At 44.1% G+C, this 12,317-nt stretch overlaps 1 long non-coding RNA gene across 1 annotated transcript; it reads left to right on the top strand.

Annotated features, from left to right (window-relative positions):
- Window positions 1-417: 417 nt before the first annotated feature.
- On the top strand, window positions 418-2,004 carry LOC307199314. Its single transcript, XR_013831859.1, has 2 exons — window positions 418-918; window positions 1,135-2,004. It is a non-coding gene; the product is annotated as an uncharacterized lncRNA (long non-coding RNA).
- Window positions 2,005-12,317: the final 10,313 nt, after the last annotated feature.

The raw sequence follows: 12,317 nt of genomic DNA, 5'->3' as shown, positions 1-12,317 counted from the left end.
TGTGGAGTATTGGGTGATAAAATATGCACAGTTTGACTGTCCCGTAGTGACCATTCATTCAATGCTTGCTTGCCAGAGTCCACTGTTCCCATTTCTGAGAGTAAAACCTTAATTTCACATTAAACACCCTAGGGGGTTATACATGGTTGCCAGGTTTAATGCTCTGTACTGAACTGCAGCCCCCAGTGAGTCCAACTCAGGGTTTGCTTAATTCATAGACGAGATCAATCAGGTGCACCATGGGCCCAGTAGTGAAACTTAGGTTCAGCAATACGAATGTAACTTTGATGGTGGTGGAAAGCTTCCAGGAAAGGTCCTGTGATATGTTAACCCAGTTTGAATGTAGCATGGAAGTGCTGTTTAGTGTTACATACAGTAAGCAAGGACAAACATGCCCCAGGCTTGCAAAGTCCTCCTTCACTCCCTCTTCTCTGTATTTCTGATGTGGTTACAAAAAGATTGAAGCATCTGACCCCTGTTTAACCATGGCATATTATGTTGTCCTCATCCAGAAGTGCTCACTATTGCCCCATGTAATGAACTGCATGTCTTCAGCCTCTCCACAAATATTGTTCTGGTTTTGGTCCAACTCCATGTGTCCAGGGTGACCATCGGCTCCTCCTGTGTAGGGAGGAGCATAAGAAGACTTCCCATCTCATTGGAGTCTTGCCTGAGCAACAAGGTCTATCTGAGCTCAGGGCTGTCCCACACATGGAACAAGCTGAGGCAGCCACCTCAGGCAGAAAAAGCCCACAAGGCATTGTCCCCATCACCACCAGTGGAGAAGGGGTGCCAGCAGCCCAGGCAGTTTCCGCTGGGATCTTGTGCTCTCCATGAAGATCTTGCAAGAGCTCTGCAAGATATCACTGGAACTCGCCATCACTGCTGCCACTTCATGAGTGCTGCTGCACAATGCAGGTAAGGGAAGTTTTGGTGGGGTGGCAGGGCAGCAGGGCAGGGTGGCACTTTCTGCTTCCTGTTGAGTGTGTTCCATTTGTAAATTGAGTTCCCCGCTGCTATGGGAAAGCACACCTTGGTTTAAGAACACTTTGGTTTAAGAACAGACTTCTGGAACGGATTAAGTTCGTAAACCAAGGTACCACTGTATATCAAATATAAGTGTTTTCTTTTCAGGCTGGAATAATGAGACATTTTCTCAAGGTGATACATGCAAACATAGACATTAGCATGCTCAAATCTGGATACCACTGCATGTTTCTTATCATTCCTGTGCCTACAGCCTGATCCATTGAAGCACATTCAGTCATTGAATACTGCTGGTGGAGGCTGCAAGTTTGTGCAAGAAATCATTCCATTGCAATGTAAGCTTTCAGACCCATAGTGGAATCTGTCCCTCTGTACCATTCACTAATGTTTCAGCAGCAAACACCTATCGTTTGTACAATGCACTATTCTCTATTTCACATTCTCCCAAGCAAAAGAACGCTTTGGAATTTTGTGAATCCAAGAAGGAAGAAGGAAGAAGCAATAAACTCCTTTGATAACAGCCCAGACAATAAAGCAAGGGACTAATGTGGTTCAAACAGCATTGGCATATTGCAGCCCGCCTGATAGCTTCCTCCTGCAGCTTGCCAAAATTGGATAGGAACAGCTGATCCGAGGGTGTCTGCTACACACTCCTTTTCCGTATCAGTATGTTTTATCATATGATGACCGCAGAGCACATGCTCCCAGAAAATAACAAACACTGTTTGAGCATTCTAAGGAGCCATTGTTCTTCAATCAGATGATAACTATTTGCTCTGAACGTATCAAACCCAAGTGTCCTTTGTTTTCTCGTTTGCCAGATTTCTTTTTCTTTCTTTTTTAAAGCAGAGTGACCTCTATAGAGAGACAGAGAACATTTGCTGCACAACAGCTAGCCAATAAATCGCTAGCTGTGGCACTTCGTGACAAATTTGGCCAACTTTCTTGTGACCTGCTATTACTTTTATTTTTAAAAAACCACACAGCATGACTCATGGTGATATGGAAGGAAAGAAGGGGGGGACAGGAGGTTTATAGATTGCTTAATGGGGACACCCTTAATGTATTTATTAGAAGGACTGGAGGCTTGCACAGCAAAGTTATCTACACCCAGACTGCGGCTGCCATGGAACTACCCATTCTTTGATAATTTTGTGCAGTACAGATGTGTTGTTGTTTTCCCCCTCCACTGAAATACATCCTCAGAGTAGCTTATACCATTCTGCAAATCTCACTGCCAATATGCAATATAAACCCAGATGAGACTTCTGGGTTGGCACCTCCGGCAATGGTGGAGTTCCTCCGATTGGGAGGAATTTGCTCCGTGGAAATCAGGGTCTAACCGCCACGGCGAAGGCAGAGACCCACTAAAATCACAGGCGGGAGAAGCTTGTGAATGTGGGATTCGGCTGGCACCCTATGCGTCTCCCCTGCTCGCGGGGAAACCCAGTTTTGGGGATCCGGAGCGACGTGGGGTGAGTGGCGCGGTGCTTCGAATTGACTGCTTTTTTCACAGAGTGAAGCTGCATTGCTGTTGCTGGAGAGCGCTGACTTTTTCCTGTGGACAATTTGACTTTAAACAACTACCCGTGAGTAGAACGGAAAATTGGATTTACAAAAGTCTTAATTTGGTACCGAAACGGAAGGTCTCAAACCGGAAGTCCGCCTTCCCCTTTTGTAAATAGATTGAAGCAAAGAAGTTGCAAGCTAAGGTCTTGGAAAGCCTTATGTAAAGGATTAAACTTCCATCAATTAAAATCATTAAACCCCCCTTGGAAGCAGGAGAAGAGGGGGGAAATTTTGGATCGTGCAAACCTGCAGGTAAGGTAAAGGTAAAGGTACCCCTGCCCGTACGGGCCAGTCTTGACAGACTCTGGGGTTGTGCGCCCATCTCACTTAAGAGGCCAGGGGCCAGCGCTGTCCGGAGACACTTCCGGGTCACGTGGCCAGCGTGACATCGCTGCTCTGGCCAGAGCCAGAGCTGCACACAGAAACGCCGTTTACCTTCCCGCTGGTAAGCGGTCCCTATTTATCTACTTGCACCCGGAGGTGCTTTCGAACTGCTAGGTTGGCAGGCGCTGGGACCGAGCAGTGGGAGCGCACCCCGCCACAGGGATTCGAACCGCCGACCTTTCGATCGGCAAGCCCTAGGCGCTGAGGCTTTAACCCACAGCGCCACCTGCGTCCCCTACAAGCCTGCAGGAGAGAGTGATAAAAATTAAATTATCACTGCTCTGAACCTGGAAACGGACTGCCAGTAGATTGACGTTTTGGGAGAGTTCATTGACTGTGAATAAAACATGTTGACAGTTAGTTAAATAAGAGAAATATATTGTTTCCATTGTCCTCTTCTGCGTTTAAAAAGGAGGAAAAGTAACTGAAAATTGAAACTAACTTTACTTTTTGAACTGTGCTTGAAAGGATTGATACAAGTGGAGACTGTTTCCCTATAGAGGGAGCTTTGGAAACTGTTACAAGAGTGGAGCTGGGGAATCTACAGCTGCAGGATAAGAACTGTGAGAATCAGGGATTGACCTTGGATCATTTAAGAATGTCGACAGGAGAAGCCTTAGTGAATGCATTTTGTAAGATAAGCTATTTGTTGGAAGAGCTTCATAAGAAGACCGGTGTTATGACTACTAAAATTGATAACTTGGGACAAAAAGTGATTAATCTGGGACAAAAAGTGAGCACCAATACAGAAATTATTCAGGATTTGGTACAGGAATTTACTTCAGCAGATCAAATTGTGGAGAAGGAGAAGGAGAAAGTTATTGTTGTCAAACCTAAAGTAATACAAGTGGGAGCCTCAGCCTTACAGAGGCAAATTGAGGACTATAAGTTGAGGCCTTTTATGATTGAACCTAGAAAAAGTCAGATTTTGAGGATTGGAGTCCGGCCTGGACTGGAGAAGGAAAGCTGGAAAGATCCCTCCATGCAGGGATTAACTGACTTTTGGGACATGGACTTGGGTCAGGAGGAGACTGGAGTTCTAGGGGCCTTTGGACTTGGAGGAATCTTGAAACATGTCCTGAAATACTTTATGGATTTTGGCTTTAACTATGGAAATCTGGCTGACCTGTCGAGAAAGAATAAAAATATTGTTAGGCCGGAGTTTCCCCGAGATCTGCTCTATAGCATCAAAGAATATGAAGAAGACCTGCAGAAGGGACTTGGAAAAGAGTTAAGAGCCTCGGACATAAGATCTCCAGGTTGATGGACTGTATGGAGTTGACGGAAGTGACTGGCAGAGTCCGAGACTGGGGAGAGGAGATGGTGGAAGAGGATTGGAAAATTTAAAGTCTGTATATAGAAATACTGTAAAATTAATGAGTGATAGAAAAATGTTGGAATGAAATTTTATGGCCTTAGTAGAAATGTTACAAGGAGTTAAGCTTAAATATGTATATTAGTTTTAATGGAAATAAGATTAAAAATATGTTAAGACATTTATATGACAGAAAATAGAGAAAGATGGAAAGGAATTGCTGAAACAATTAATAGAAGTGGAATACAAAAAGGGAGGTGAGAGGAGGTCAATGAAACAAGGGAATGAAAGATAGAGTATGGAAAAGGTATGATGTATGCTTTTAAATTGTTTTTGTTTTGTTTTGTTTTGTTTATTGTGTTTAGTTTAATGTGTTAAGGTTGTGTTTTGTATGGTTTATATATTGTATTGTATTGTTTTCTCTTCTTCTTGTTTTCTTTCTCCCGTCTTTTCTTTCTCTTTCTTTTTTGTAAGCTTTAAAAGTAATAAATATATATATATATATATATATATATATATATATATATACCCAGATGAAAGAACAAACAGGATTGTGACGGAGTTCACATGCGGGGCAACAGAAGGCTGCCCCAGTACAGTAGTACTATTCCACACTATTAGTGATCATGCTCAGACCCAAGGATGCCATCAGACTGGCAATGAACCCTGATCCCCAGAGTTGTCATGACAACAGATTGTAAACTCATTATGCGGCACATCTGGATGGGTAAGAGAGGGAATGGGCATAGTAACATGGGCGAATCCTATGCTACTCCAATTGCCTTTGGACACCCTGCAGCCAGTGGAGGCTGGTTGCTTAGGGCAAATGGTACACTGCCCCACCAACCTCATTCTGCCCTCAGCCAGTCCCTGCCTGCCTGCCTTCTTGCTTACAACCAATCAGGGGATGACTCCACCTGCCATTGGCTCTGGTTCCACCTACTGTTGGGTTTGTGCCTTTCTCCCTGCCAGCACCAATGAACAACTACCTCACAAGATTGTTGTGAGGATAAAATGGTGGGGGAGGAGAACTATATCTGCTACCTCAAGGTCCCTGGAAGAAAAGGGGGCTGGGACAGATCTACACTCCTGGTTTTTAATATCATGGAAGGGTTAAGGAATGGTTTTGATAATGTAGTTTTCATAGACGAACTCAGCCCTCCAGATGTTTTGAGACTACAGTTCCCATCATCCCTGACCACTGGTCCTGTTAGCTAGGGATGATGGGAGTTGTAGTCTCAAAACATTTGGAGACCCGAGTTTGCCTATGCCTGATGTAGATGGACACATGAAATCCTACTTTTGACATTCATAATGTGTTAATACCTTGGCTTTTTTATTGCCTAATTTTGATTGTTTTCTGCTGCTGTATCGTTGAAAAACTGCTCATATGTCTCTATGTAGCGTTTTACCTTTTTTTTACTGCCTTCAAACACCGACCCCTCTCCAATGGTATTTGAGGGGTAGGTAACAAAGGACATGGAGGGAGGGAGGAAGAATTAAAATGTGATGCCAGAGGGTGGAGCAGAGGAACTAGCAACCAGCAGCAGGGAAAGAAACAGTATTTTGGGAATGGTGTGGCTGGGTATTACTTACATTTGATGGGGAAAACTAATGCAAATAATAACAATAACAAGTATGCCCTCTGACATTTTAGAGCGGCATGCCTAATATTGTTCTAATAGGGGGGAATAAAGTTAAACAGGTCAGTGTAGACCCAGCCTAGAAATGTAGTAAAATAAATAAATAAGGTCCTAGTTCCAATCCCTGGGATATCCAGGTCAGACTGTGAGAGACTCCTGGTCTGAAGCCCTGGACAGCCTCTGTCAGTTGGTGCAGACAAACACTGTGCTGGATGAACTGACGGTCTGACATGCTACAAGACTGTTTTCTATTTCTGTACAAAGAAATGGGGCAAAGGATCAGAAGAAATAAAGGTCAGAGTGTGAGCAAAAAGTATGTGAAGGCCCAGTGAGCTGTAAAGTTTTTATTGTCATTAGTTTTGGAAAAATCTGCATAACTGAGTCTTGACTAACGTGGTCATCCCAGACGCAGAGCAATAAATAAAAGATTTATAGTACCTTTTCCACCTCACATATTCTCTGTATGCACTCGCTTGTGTTTAATGTGAAATACCTTTTAAAATGCCTTCCTTCCGCCCAGGCCAAAAAGTCCTTATGAAAATAGCAGATATCCTTACACTGTTGGTTTTTTTAGCAGGACATTGTTAACTCCCCACCTCCACCTTCTAGGAAGCAGCGAGGTAGCTGGAAATACATGTATATGCACCACAAAACCTTGACTACAATAATGGGAAGAGCAGCACAACTTTATCTTATGATCCAAAGAAACTGATGTGGCTTAATGGAGCATCAATAAAAGCAGATCAGAATGGGACATGAAGTTTTCTTGTGGCTGGAACTGAGCTAAGTTTCACTCAGGGTACACCCACTTAAATTAGTGGACCTAAATTCTCCAGTGGAGATAGATAGATTAGATTTTAGTGACTTTTTCCTACAATTTAATTTTATTATCATGTATACTGCTTAGGCCAGGCATAGGCAAACTCGGCCCTCCAGGTGTTTTGGGACTACAACTCCCATCATCCCTAGCTAACAGGACCAGTGGTCAGGGATGATGGGAGTTGTAGTCCCAAAACGTCTGGAGGGCTGAGTTTGCCTATGCCTCGCTTAGGCAACTCTTTGCAGTTCACAAAACTTTCTAAATAAATTTATACTACTTTTTTTTTTTTTAAGGCACAGATCCACATAGAAATAATGGGTTTAAAGACAAGGAATTATTTTTACTCGTGAGGTCCTCAAAGGTCATTTGGTCTATGTGTAAAGCTAGTTTGCTTCCTTAATCCTCTTGAAGTTTTAGGGTGGGATAGCAAGGGATAAATCCGACAATGGGCCATTACCCTTACTTCAGCTTTGTTTAGATAGGAGATGATTGTGCTTCATTTGCAACTGAATTGCAGTAGTGCAGAAGTTTCCAAAGGGAAAGATCTCAAAGGTGGGTGTGAACAAAAGTAATTTCTCCATGGAAAAGGTTCAAAATGTATGTGCATGTGTGTGTGGGCAATAAAATGCTATTCCGTATTGTTTTCCACATTGTGTTGTCATTACATTGAAACTCATCTGGTACTTATTAAGTAATAACAGGGAGTCAACCCTCCAAGCTCCACACAGTTTTAATATTCTAGTAGAAACAGTATGTGTTTTCTTAAAGCTGGGAGGAGTAGCCTCTTTCTACAAGGAGCACTTGAACAGGGTGTCCTTTCAAAGGCTTCCATCCAAAGGCCAAGTGATTTATATCAAAAGCATAGATCTACTACTGTGACCATCTGGAGTCTTTGTATTGGGTTCTGAGCTGGCAAAGAAGGCAACTAGCCCAACATTCAAGCCAAAGGAATTCTACTATGGCTGTTTAAACCTGTCAAGCTGATAGAAAGCAGAGAGTCAACAAGCAAGCAGCACCTAAAACAGACAAAGAAGGCATGGGGATTGCGAAACTTGGAGAGATCTGAATGTTGCAAAGAATTAGTGTGCATAAATGACATTTCTGAGGGATTTCCCCCCCCCCCTCTACCAATGTTTGAATACTTCAGTGACAGGCACTAGAAAAATACCATAAATAGTTCAGGTGAGAAGATTAGATAGACAAGTGAGGTATGCTGATGTTTTGACACCAGAGACAAAGGATTCCTGCAGAAGACAAGTCTCGCTTGTGGTAGCCGGGTCCAGCTCTTGTGTTTGTCTCCCTAAGTGTGTGAATGGGAAATTCTCGAAGGGTTTTGACCCAACTGAGTAAGTGCAGCCAATACTTTGATGCACAGTGTATGCAAGCAAATCAAAGAGATGGAGGGAACTCAAAGGTCATCCAAATCAACTTGCTGCTGATGTAAGAAATGCACCATGACAACATCCCTGCTAGGTGGCCACCTGCCTCTGCAAATAAAATTAAGCAGCGTCAGCATCATAAAAAGGTAAAGGTAAAGGGACCCCTGACCAGTCATGACCGACTCTGGGGTTGCGGCACTCATCTCACTTTATTGGCCGAGGGAGCCGGCATACAGCTTCTGGGTCATGTGGCCAGCATGACTAAGCCGCTTCTGGCGAACCAGAACAGCGCACGGAAACGCTGTTTACCTTCCCGCTGGAGTGGTGCCTATTTATCTACTTGCACTTTGACGTGCTTTTGAACTGCTGGGTTGGCAGGAGCAGGGACTGAGCAATGGGAGCTCACCCCGTTGCGGGGATTTGAACCTCCGACCTTCTGATCGGCAAGTCCTAGGCTCTGTGGTTTAACCCACAGCGCCACCCGCGTCAGCATCATACCTCCTCTTAAAAGCATCTAAGAAAAGGCAGTCTACCTCCTTCTGAGGCAGCCTGTTACACAGCTTGTACTGTCAGGAAGTTATTCCTAATGTTAAGTCAAAGTCCCATTTCTTGTTATTTGAACCCATTGGCTCAGGTCCTACCCTGCGGAGCAACAGAGAAGAACTTTCCTGCGTCATCTTTGCGACAGCCCGTTGGCTAATGCAATAATAACAATGGAACATTCAGTCACTATTTACCTGAAGTGACTGATAAACATAATTGGAAATCAGGTTCTTTATGAAGGATGAGATCATCAGCATACTTTTCAGCTGGTCCTTAGAGTTTACACATTGCACAATTGCTCGGGGGGGGGGGGGGAGTCAGTTTCCAACCTTGATGAGGCTTCATGTCACAGCAAATAAAGAAGTCTGAGAGACAGAGAGAGCGCCCATTGGTGTTTATTGGAGAGAGAAAGGGATTAAAGACCTCTCTGCATGTGTCACAAGTACATACAGGAGTAAGCTATGAGGAGTTCAAAATGGGAAAACTTCAGATTTCAGCAGGGGACATGCAAAGAGATTTTAGCAGATGAGGCAAATTCTGCAAGTATCCCACCAGGAGCCATTACAGAAGAAGCACACCCACCTCCCAGACAATTTGCTGCCTGAGATGAAACAGCAAATGGTGTGTTGTTGCCCCTCATCCTCCCATTAAGGTGCTTAAGTATTCAAAGCTGAGCAAGGTATTGTTGGCAGATGAGGCAGAAAATCCCACAAATGCCTCTCCCATCGGAGACACCCAAAATCAGCTGTCAGAGGTGGCCAACTCACTCTTCCTAAAACCGGTTTTGCTGTGAAAGGGAATTGCCTTTTATCAGATGACTCCTGCAATAGTTCTTCATTGTAGCCAAATTATAATTTTCCATCTAAAATTAGGTTTCTAATGTGCTAGCCCAAAGGTGGAATTATGTCGTGAGGTTTCCTCCTGGTAACCACTCAGTCTCTGAGCCCCTGTCCCCTCATAGTGCCTCCTGGGTTATGAGATGCTAAGAGCAGTTACCTTGAGAACTATATAGAGCAGGGGTGCCCAAATTTTTTCCAAAGAGAGCCAGATTGTATGTGGTCAACATGCGTGAGGGCCGACCAAAGTTCTTGAGCTTTTCTTAGGATTTAAGTTGTTGAGCTTTTTTGACAATTAGGGTACAATACTAAAGAAACCTATCTGGAAACAAGCCCCATTGAACACAATGGGACTCATTTCCAAATAATCGTGCAAGTCCCACTGAACTTACTTCTAAGGAGATATGTAAAAGATTGTACTGTAAAGCATCAATGTATCTATGAAATCAATAGTCACAAGTATACCAAAAGTTAAATACGGCACTCCGAGCTGCTTCTCCCTAAGGTACCTAAGGATGTTTGACTCCCAGAACGTTTCCGAGCACAATTCAGAGTGTTGGTGCTGACCTTTAAAGCCCTAAATGGCCTCGGTCCAGTATACCTGAAGGAGCATCTCCACCCCCATCGTTCTGCCCGGACACTGAGGTCCAGTGCCAAGGGCCTTCTGGTGGTTCCCTCACTGCGAGAAGCCAAGGTCCTCAGGCAGAGGACCTTCTCGGTAGTGGCACCCGCCCTGTGGAACGCCCTCCCACTAGATGTCAAAGAGAAAAACAACTACCAGACTTTTAGAAGACATCTGAAGGCAACCCTGTTTAGGGAAGCTTTTAATGTTTAATAGAATATTGTATAGAATATTCTGTTGGAAACCGCCCAGAGTGGCTGGGAAAACCCAGCCAGATGGGCGGGGTATAAATAATAATAATAATAATAATAATTATTATTCAACTTGAAAAAATGGAAGCAAAAATGGGGTGGGAGGGACTGAGAAGAGAAACCACAGACACTTGTTTGCAAATGGAAACACTTATTATTTGAGTTTAGAAACAGTATGCAAATGTCAGCATTTTCACAAATAAATTCATATATCTAGGCGGGGGAGTCATCAAATAACCTTGGCTATAATGCAATTAACAAAATCTGGATATTCAATTGCACTTTATAATAAGAGATTAAGGTTGTTTCATCATTTGACATGGTACCATAGAAACTGGCTGTTGATAGGCAAAATTAGCCATTTGCATTTATTTACCCAGCTGGATTCCGGTAAATGACACATTCCTGGAAATAATAGCATTATTACAATAATAACTAACTAATGAATTCATAGGCCTTCATTTGGAGTGAAGGGGAAGGAAAGTGATCTCTTTATTGAAGTGAAATATTTCAAGTCCTGACCCAGCTGCCTTGCGACAACAATGTGGAGGTTACTCTCTGTTGCCATTTTTACTGTAGGAACATAGAGAACCATAGAAAGTCAGATCACAGTTCTACCTAGCTCAGTATTTTTGGCAGCAACTCTCCAGGGTTTCAGGCAGGAAACATTCCCAGCAGAACCTGGAGATGCTGGAGCTAAACCTGGGACCTTCTCCATGAAAAGCAGGTGCTCTGCTGCTGAGCCACAGCCCTTCAGCATCTCCTATGCTTTGCTTTGCCATATCCAGCTGCGCCTTTAGGGCTAACTTTGCCATTTCCAACCCTGCTTGATGGCTCAGTGCTGCTCAGCAACCCTTCAAAACTTCAGCCTTGGAAAAATAAGAGGGCTGATTATCTGTCTTGATGAGGGGGTGGAAATAGAGGCTGCCGTTTTGAATAGGAAGTCCATTAAGGTCAAATAATAAGGCTTGTCTCCTAATTAAATCAGGCCTGCGTAGGAGGCCATTTGTTAAAGGCCGTAAACTACTTGCAACCTCACTGGACCTGCCTTAATGGTAAATGAAGAAAATGAATGATAAATCTAACTGAAAAAGAAAGACAAGATCAGTGTTGCCCTCCCTCAATTACATTAGTTCCTTGAGGAACATTTTTTTTTTTTAACCTACTCAGGAAAGAACATGCATTTACTCCTAATGTTTTGTTTCCTCCTTCCTCCTAATCTGAGATATTTGAGAGGCTTCCTAGGCGGACCAGCGTTTTGTTCTGAAATGCTTCTCTTTTTCCTTACATAAGAACCTAGTGGATCAGGCCATGGCCCTTCTAGTCCAGCATCTTGTCCTCATAGCAGTCAACCAGTTGCCCCAATGGGAAGACAGCAAGCAGGATTCAAGCACAAGAGCCCTCTCACCTCCTTCAGTTTCCAGCAACTGGTATACAGAAGCATTACTGCCTCCAGCTGTGGAGGCAGGGAATAGGCATCGCCATTAGAGAGGGAGAAGAATGCAGAAGGTCCCAATTTCAATCCCTGGTATCTCCATTTTGAATGCAGAAGGTCCCAATTTCAATCCCTGGTATCTCCAGTTAGGTGTGCTGGGCCCAGGGGTAACCCGAGCAATGCGGTCCAGGCCTGGTCCTGAATCCAAGGGTTCCGTGAGGAGTCAGTCCGCCAGGGCCAAGGCAGGTTCTGGCAAACAGCAATGTTGTTCCCGCAACCCGGGGCGGGGTCGACAGCCTTTTATATTTGTCGGGGTAACATCTGGTCCTGATCCCCCAGTGACTCACCTCCCTGTCTCGCCTGAAGGCAAGCACTCCTCCTGCAAGTACTCAGGTCTCTCCTTCTCTCAGACCTTAGTCTCTGCAGCTCGGGAGATGTCGGTGGGTTACTAGACCCAGAGGCTGCCTCAGCCTCTCCTGACCCAACTGGTAGTGGAGCAGCTGTAAGTGATGGGCCAGCTGAAGGCAACGAGG

The sequence above is a fragment of the Podarcis cretensis genome (assembly GCF_951804945.1).
Source record: "Podarcis cretensis genome assembly, chromosome: 12".
In the NCBI taxonomy this organism is placed as follows: Eukaryota; Metazoa; Chordata; class Lepidosauria; order Squamata; family Lacertidae; genus Podarcis; species Podarcis cretensis.
Note: the sequence above shows the minus strand (reverse complement) of the source record. Positions and strands in the feature narration are given on the sequence as shown.